Here is a 9553-nt window from a genome sequence, read left to right on the forward strand (position 1 = left end):
TAATCTGTTCACTAAGCTGTCTGGAATTGTTGTCTAGTTTTTCATTAAGGTTGTCTTGTTTTTCATTAATTTCATTAATTTGTTGTTTGAGACTTTCATTAAGTTGTTTAAAATTGTTGTCTTGTTCTTTCTTCGACTGTTTGGAATTGTTGTCTTGTTTTTTATTATGTTCATTAATGTGTAGCAACAATGCCATAATTTGATCCAAGCCAAAAGTAGCAACTTTATTCTCTGTGCTGTTTAATGGTGTATCTGCAATTGTCACGTTTTGTGTAACCATTTGGTCATTCTGTGATTCTTGGCAATGTTTGCTAATCGGATGTGCACTGTTAGTCACTACCTCGGAATCAAATAAATCTGTCGTACTTTTAGTACACTGTTCATTTTCGTTAGAAAAATTTATCTGTTCACTATGTAAATTTTGCAAACCGGGTGTGTTAAACAGGGCAGCGTTCATGGTAACAGTACGTGCCACGTCATCAATTGTCGTTAAATTAACAGAGGACACAATTGAATTCGTTTGCTCATCAGTAGGATCAAAATCATTACTAGTGGTTGGTAGGCACTGATTGTCTGCAAATGGAGGATTATCATTAAGACACTGAGTGTTGCAAGTATTATCGGTCAAGCTATTCGAGTCGGCTATTTCATTCATTACACATCGCGATGTACTGTTAACAGTTTTTCGCGGCATTTTTACACATCAAAATTAAACACAAAATGAAACAAAGACAAAGCAAAATGAAACAAACAATTACAACAAAGAGCAATAAATTGCCGATGATCTGTGAAAGAAAGAGTGACAAATTAGTAAATGCGTTGCGCCAAACTACATTTAAGTGAATAAGAGCAGATATATGACTACTTATCAGAAGATTCACAAAGAAATACGATCCTGGCCGGATGTCGCCAGGTGTAACCTCCCCAAAGAAATATTAAATTGAAAATAATATTAATTATAATGAACCAAGTGTAAACTCCCCACGGAAATAAGAATTAAATGAATTTTAAATATTGCAACCTCTGAACAAAATTGGTTCCCATTTATAGTCTCCGTGCAGAAATGCATTCACATTCAATGCACCCACAAAATTCTTTTCTCATTCAATGTTAAGTTCGAGACAGAAAAATTCCTAAACCCAAAAATAATAAAAAAAATTCAGTAACCTGGTAAATTTTATGACGACAGCCGCGCTGCGCCACGGCCCTGTACTCTGAATAAAAAGCAAAAATTCTTACCTCAATAAAAACTGCGAATGTATCTGCTCTTACCTAAAAAATTTTCGGCACAGCTCCGTGCAATGCTGGCCTATGCTTTGTGACTCGTGAAAGGAATGATCATGCATTGGATAAATTCTTTAAATTGAAATGAATGCTTTTTTAAAAAAATTACTTTATATTATAAAAATTATTATTTGGGCATTTTTTAAAAAAATAGGATGACAGTTCACATACATTACTAGATATGCGCGAAGCTGCTTCTTTACCTTATACAATAATACTCAGCCTCCAGAGTCCCGACCAGAGCAGACTGCAGACAAGCGCAGACACGCGCAGACTACTGCAGACTACTGCCGACTACTGCAGACTAGCGACAAGCGACAACTAACTACATACTGTTCTCTGGTCAGAGACTCTCCCATGCCTTGCCCATCGCCGGCAACGCATACGTCTTACAACGGTGAACGCACATTGGAAGGGTGAATTCGTCATCGCCATACTTGCGTATCATCCGGCGTGGTGGTATGGGGTGCCATCGGTTACACGTCTCGGTCACCTCTTGTTAGCACTGACGGCACTTTGAACAGTGGACGTTACATTTCAGATGTGTTACGACCTGTGGCTCTACCCTTCATTCGCTCCCTGCGAAACCCTACATTTCAGCAGGATAATGCACGACCGCGTGTTGTAGGTCCTGTACGGGCCTTTCTGGATACAGAAAATGTTCGACTGCTGCCCTGGCCAGCACATTCTCCAGATCTCTCGCCAACTGAAAACGTGTGGTCAATGGTGGCCGAGTAACTGGCTCGTCACAATACTCCAGTCACTACTCTTGATGAACTGTGATATCGTGTCGAAGCTGCATAGGCATCTGTACCTGTACACGCCATCCAAGCTCTGTTTGACTCAATGCCCAGGCGTATCAAGGCCGTTATTACGGCCAGAGGTGGTTGTTCTGGGTACTGATTTATCAGGATCTATGCACCCAAATTGAGTGAAAATGTAATCATATGTCAGTTCTAGTATAATATATTTGTCCTTTGAATACCCATTTATCATCTGCATTTCTTCTTGGGGTAGCAATTTTAATGGCCAGTAGTGTAGTTCACTGGAGCTATTACACGTTCGTAACAGTTTCTGTCAGTTGTTCGGGAATGGAAACCAAACAATTAATCGCATGCACAACAACACATGCTGGTGGGATGTGCATTACTTGAACAGAAAGAGAAGTGGAAACGATTGTGGGTCAAACCTCGGATGGCGAGAAGGGAAGTTCGTTGTGTTCACCAGTATTTACTTCGTGAGCTACAGTGTAAGGTCACAAAGAACAACGAAAATCATTTGAGAATGAATGAACGAATATTTCAATTTACCCTCAGGAAAGCTGCATACACGATACTCATTTACGAAACACCATTTCTTAACTTCATTCATCATAACGAACCCTTTTGGAAAGCCTGTAACAGTGTCATTCACGGTTTAAATATTGAAACATTATAAAAGTTAAGCATTTTTTCATGCTTAGTGCAGCGCGTTTCAGGAATTTATTCTCATTATCAAGAGGAAATATTTACACGTATTTTATGTAATGTTTTTTATGTGTGCTGTTCTGTCTCTCTTGCACTGCAGTTGTGTTTTTACGGTTTACTGTCTCGGATAGATTTCTTTTGTAAGATTTTTCAGAACATTACATAAAATACCGTCGTGCAAATCGTAAAAAAATACGTAATTGGTGCAGTGTTTCATTGTTTAAATCGTGAATGCTATTTCTGCTAAAGATCGTGTCATGATTAGGTTAAGATTTTTAGCAAGAGGCGAAAACTATTCCTGCTTGCAATTTAGTTCTCGAGTCCCACAGTACACCATTTTGCGTATTATTCTAAAAACATGTGAACCAATTTATGAATCACATGAGGAAGAATTTATGAATTTTGAGTTAGGTTATTTAGAGTACAAAGAAATACATATATTTCACGTAAGTACACTTTATATGTTCTTGGCTTTTCACATCTTCTCTCACATTTCTTTTTATATGTACTCTTAACATCATTCTTAGTGCAACGACTTTGTATGCAGCTGATTGCTGCAGCTATTTCTTTGTAAAATTCCATCCGATTATTACGGTTTTTGTAGTCAGCGTGCTTGTGTTATGATGAATTTCGTATATAAAGTTGCATAACATGTACACTATTTTTTTTTCAAACTAATTTCCGGCTTATTAGGCCATCTACAGGAAACAACTGACTAGCGTCTGAAAGGGATACTAGGTCTTAGGTAAACAAACATTATAAGCAAAGATGCAATCTAACTGCATAGAGTGTTGTGTGTCACACTTGTTTCTTAACATTGAAATCACACTTTACACAATGGACAATGTTAAGCTCAATAAATAATTAAACTACACATCATTACAGGTTAAATGGTAATAATGCTAAAGTTTGTGAGGTCTTGACATTGACTGAGAAACTGTTAAACTAAGCACTCTTCATTTATATTGCGCAACAGACATGTTTTAAGCGTTGTAAATTATACACAATAATTAAAATACACGATCTTGCAGTACTACAGGTTATGTGGTTATGATGTCATAGTTAGTGAGGTCGTGACATTGGTTGACAGCTGTCTAACTGAGCACTACTAACTTAAGTTGTGCAACGAACATGTTTTACATTGTAAATTACATTTTATGCAACTGGCAATATGAAACACAGTACACGTTTGTTGCACAACATTACGTTATTAACTTATTAGGGCCAAGTTAGAGAGTTGTCAACCAATGCCACGACCTTACAAACTATGGCATCATATAACCTGTAATGCTGTAAGAGTTTGTATTTTAACTATTGGATATAGTACTGTCCACTGCACCAAGTTTAATTTGCAATGTTAAAAACAGGTTTGTTGCACAACATAAATGAAGAGACCTCAGTTTAACAGTTTCTCAGCCAATGTCATTACCACACAAACTTAAGCAATATAACCATTTAACTTATAATATCGTGTAGTTTAATTATTTATTGTGCTTAACATTGTCCACTGGGTACACTGCAATTTCAACGTTAAGAAGAAAATCTGATTCACAGCACTCAGTGCATTTGCATCTTTGCTTATAATGTTTGTTTACCTAAGAACTAGTGTTTCAGATGCTACTCATTTGTTTCCTGAAGGTGGTCAAATAAACCGAAAACTAGTTTGAAAGGAACAAAAATGAGTAGGACAAAAACAGTGTACATGTTATTGAACCTTAGATATGGAATTGCTCTACCAAGAAGAAACGGAAGAAATCCCTGAATAAGAATCTCGTATGCTTCATACTTTGCAACGACCACTGTATTGGTAGCCACGCACCAAATATACTGCCTCGTGCTATAACTTAAAAGCACTAAGGCAAGCGAAGTGACATGTATACAATGGCGAACTTTAATCGAAGTTAGGCCCTCGCTCTAATTTTTATCAAAGATCCTTGCTGGAAACTTCCCTGTCAAAGGTTTGACGAGAGGGCTTTGATAAGTGTTTATCGTTGGCCACGAACACTGTACTGCTCAAGTCACACCATGGAGGTAAAAATAAGAGGCATTGTCATGACGTGACAAACTTGAAGCCGACCCAAGATCCGCCATGTTAGCTACCCCAAAACATTCGCTTCTGGTGCTTTGATTCCGTGTAGTCGTGAAGTGTTTTGATAAAAAATGCCAGCTTGCGTCGCTTACGGGTGTACTAAACGTTCTGATTACAGACTAAAGTTTAAACAAATCACATTTCATTCCTCACTGGACTTATTTAAACGCTATTTTCTTATATATACTTGAAGTTCTGATGCACTGTAAAGTTTTACAGTATGGTTTTATTTCTGTGATTTGACTTTAGATTTCCTATCAGTCCAACGTGAAGAACTCTCTGGAGATGAGCAATACACTTGGTTTTCATTGTTTGGTTATTCCCAAGTAACTGAAAAGTCCTGGCAGGAAACGTCCTGGAAATGGGGACTAATGTTTTAAAATGCAATGACTTAATATAAAAGTAATGTAACACATGTAGTTAATTAAATCTTCAGTAAAATGTGTGGAACACCTGTTACAGTGGTTAAATTATAGGTACTTAAAGGGATACATATTTGTTAAAGAAAAGTTCCCCATCTAAGTCCAGGCTACTTAGAGCATTACATTAATCACAGTGTCGTCGTGTTACTCAGTAAACTGCTGTTATTTGCCACACTGAATGTCTCTTGGTAGGTACAATTTAAAAACAAAGCAGATGTGTAAACTACAATGGGCCTGACAATATTAAATTCAGTTATTTTCCTTCGTAATTTAACGAATCTTTCACTTTGTTGACATGACAGCTGGCTTGTTTATATCATCACTACGTACATGTGTGGAACACCAAAGGAAATAAGGTAAGTTTCTAACAACTTGAACATTTAAAATTTGCATTTGACTTGAAAATGCAACGAATACAAATCGTTGCCTCTAAACTATCAATCGTTGGTTTATTAATTATCGACACAAACACAATGAAAGTGAATAGAAATGGATTACGAAAGCACGCTTTTCATAGCACATACTTCTCTTCTCGGTTGTTCGAAGTGTATAAACAAAAAGGAATTACAGTACTGAGACCAGAAGCGTCATATTTTCGTGTCGTATTACTGTATCGAAAGCGCGTTTAAGAGCAGAAGAACGTTTGAAGTTGCGTTCCTTATGCTGTGTTGTTCACTAAAACAGTGTAACATTTACTATATAAAACAAATATCGCGTGCACGCGACAGAAATAACGAACAAGAAGTGATTGTAAACACTCGTCTGCTAATGTTTTGGGGGATCCAAGATGGCGGCAGGCCGCGCCCACTGGCTTCAAAAAAACGAACAGCGTACATGTCTGTAGCGCCATCTCCTCTTTTCTACCTCAATGAGTCACACAGACGTGCGCTCAGGCCTAGATTTATTGTTGGCGGCCATGAGGCAGTGGCAGGCTTTCCTTAACGTAGACGTCGGTGCTACAGCCTTGAGTTCACGAATGCAGTGCCTTTGCTGACGAGGGGTAGCCAACTCGCCTCCCTGCCTGCCGTGAAGGCCGGAGCTGCTTGGTGATCCCTGGGGCGAGCACACCTGTGGCCAGTTGGTGGCCACAACAGTTCAGGAGAAGAGGGGCCGCAGCACGTCAGGGGTGGGTCGGGCGGTCGCCTGCTGCCCCCTCCTATCCCACTGCCCAGCTGAGCTCCAGCCGGCCTTGGGAGCGGCCAGTGCCTCCCTCGCGACAACGACCCTCACCACCCCCACAGTTCCTGTTTTTCTGCCGTCAGCTGATGGCCGAGCAGTCTCCGAAGGGGACGCTAACCGCCCTCACGCGAGAGGGAGGTGAGTCACATCGACTCCCTTCGCCTACCACCACTCCAGGTGATTGAATGGGGCACCGCCAGGGAGCAGCAGCCGCTCAGCATGGGGTCGCGCGCCCTAAACACCTGTCTACACAAGCGGACAACACGTGAAGAGGAAGCCGCGTCGAGAGTGAATAGTGCGCTCACTTTTACTTTCTCTCTATCCTGTGCACTGACAACTGCGCGGTGAATGTTCCTGAGACTACGGATATGTTCTTAAATAATAACAGTACTGGGTAGCCCCTTCTAGATTAGATTAGAGATTAGATTAATACTTGTTCCATAGATCATGAATACGACACTTTGTAATGATGTGGAACGTGTCAGGTTAATAAAAGATGTCTGTACAAGATATTACATTACACAAAATATTGCATGACACTAATGTTTAAGTTGTTTTCTTGTTTTTGTTTCCCCTTAATTTATATCTAAAAATTCAGCCAATGAGTAGAAGGAGTTATCAGCTAGAAATTCTTTTAATTTATGTTTAAATGTTAGTTGGCTATCTGTCAGGCTTTTGATGCTGTTTGGTAGGTGACCAAAGACTTTTGTGGCAGCATAATTTACCCCTTTCTGTGCCAAAGTCAGATTTAACCCTGCATAGTGAAGATCATCCTTTCTCCTGGTGTTATAGCTATGCACACTGCTATTACTTTTGAACTGGGTTGGATTATTAACAACAAATTTCATAAGTGAATATATATACTGTGAGGATCCCTAGATCCTTAAATAAATGTCTTCAGTATGAAGTGGGTGAGCTCCAGCAGTTATTCTGATTACACGTTTTTGAGCAATGAATACTTTTCTACTCAACGATGAATTACCCCATAATATGATACCATACGAAAGCAGTGAATGAAAGTAGGCATAGTAAGCTAATTTACTGAGATTCTTATCACCAAAATTTGCAATAACCCTAATAGCATACGTAGCTGAACTCAGACGTTTCAGCAGCCATCAATGCGTTGCTTCCAGTTTAACCTCTCATCAATAGACACACCTAAAAATTTTGAAAATTCTACCTTAGCTACAGACTTCTGTTCAGAGTCTATATTTATTACTGGAGTTGTGCCATTTACTGTACGGAACTGTAAATACTGTGTTTTATCAAAATTTAAAGAGAGTCCGTTTGCTGAGAACCACTTAATAATTTTGTGATAAACATCATTTACAATTACATCACTTAGTTCTTGGTTTTTGGATGTTATTGCTATACTTGTATCATCAGAAAAAAGAACTAACTTTGTATCTTCATCAATGTGGAATGGTAAGTCATTAATATATATCAAGAACAGTAAAGGACCTAAGACCGAACCCTGTGGGACCCCGTACTTGATAGCCCTCCAGTTTAAGGAATCAGCTGTGGTTTTAACATTACATGAACCACTTATTTCAACCTTCCTAAGATAATTTCCTGAAAACGATATGGTCTGACCCATTACTGACTACAAAAGTAAGGGAGTGGTGAACAGCAGGTAATAGACCAGTTACGGACATTTTCGTAAGGAATAGCAGCGGTGAAAAGCTCTCCTACTATAGCAAGGTGAGACTACGACTTTCGGATCAAAGGTTTACTTCAAAATTTGTACACTTTTAGTAGTAAGGCGTACTACTTAGGCAATTTCGAGAAAATCGCATGAGAAATTTTATGCATCAGTGAAGTTCCGATGCGTTGCGACCCAGAGGACGAGCTGGTGACGGTGAGGTGCTTACCGTTCGCCGGCGGGAGTGGCCGAGCGGTTCTAGGCGCTACAGTCTGGAACCACGTGACCGCTACGGTCGCAGGTTCGAATCCTGCCTCGGGCGTGGATGTGTGTGATGTCCTTACGTTAGTTGGGTTTAAGTAGTTCTAAGTTCTAGGGGACTGATGACCTCAGAAGTTAAGTCCCATAGTGCTCAGAGCCATTTGAACCATTTTTTTGCTTAGCGTTCAAGCTCCGGAATCAGTTGATTGGTGGCTCGAGTGCCGCTCATCTCTTTTTTTTATTTATATTCCTTTCAAAACTAGTCATATTATTTCCTACATACAACGTTTGGAAGGTAATATGATGAAAAGACTTGTATATTTTCATGAACTTTTATTGAAGTTTCAGTATTATTAGGTTGTTTACTAATTTTTTATCACAACAGATATAATATTTGTAACTGTCGATAAGTAAACGACGAAACGCATAAAGTTTTCCTGAAAATGTATGCCTGTCGTTGTTTCCAAAATCCCTTATACCTGTAATCCGGTAAGGTACCAAGAACTGCTTTGCACTTGGACGCTTCGATCTGTAGATACAGGGTTCAAGGACGAACAGGCCTGCAAAGGCCAATTCAAACATCGATAAATAAAGGTGTAAATAACTTTATTTAATAATACAATGAGGGACTGTGTGGCTGGTCCCGGCGGAGGTTCCAGTCCACCCCCGGGCATGGGTGTCTGTGTTTGTCCTTAGGATAATTTAGGTTAAGTAGTGTGTAAGCTTAGGGACTGATAGCCTTAGTAGTCAAGTCCCATAAGATTTCACACACATTTGAACATTTTTAATAGAATGAGGCATAGTATGGGGGTAATGTTCAATTAATTGTCCGATCTGCTTTCCACATTATAAGTTGCAGGTTGATATTTTTCATACAGGCAGGCAAACCAAATTAAATCGGGTTCTACTACATCGAATGAATGCAACTTTCCCGCATGCAGAAGGAATTTTCAGACTTTCTGAGGAAAAACAAAGCTCGTTGACAGTTTGAAAAATATCTCTTTCCTCCGACAATATGGACGCAATAATGCATAAAACAACATTTTGATAAATATCGGTGCCGAAAATTAGCTGTGTACTATGAAATGTATTTTAATAGCATCTTCACGAGAAGCGATTTCTCGTTCATTGTCAATCAAATATGAACAAGTTTGAAGGTGCTTGATGAAGTTTCTACCTTGCCTATAGAATTAAAAGTTGCATAATATTT

Source organism: Schistocerca nitens, chromosome 7 (assembly GCF_023898315.1).
Source record: "Schistocerca nitens isolate TAMUIC-IGC-003100 chromosome 7, iqSchNite1.1, whole genome shotgun sequence".
Classification (NCBI taxonomy): Eukaryota; Metazoa; Arthropoda; class Insecta; order Orthoptera; family Acrididae; genus Schistocerca; species Schistocerca nitens.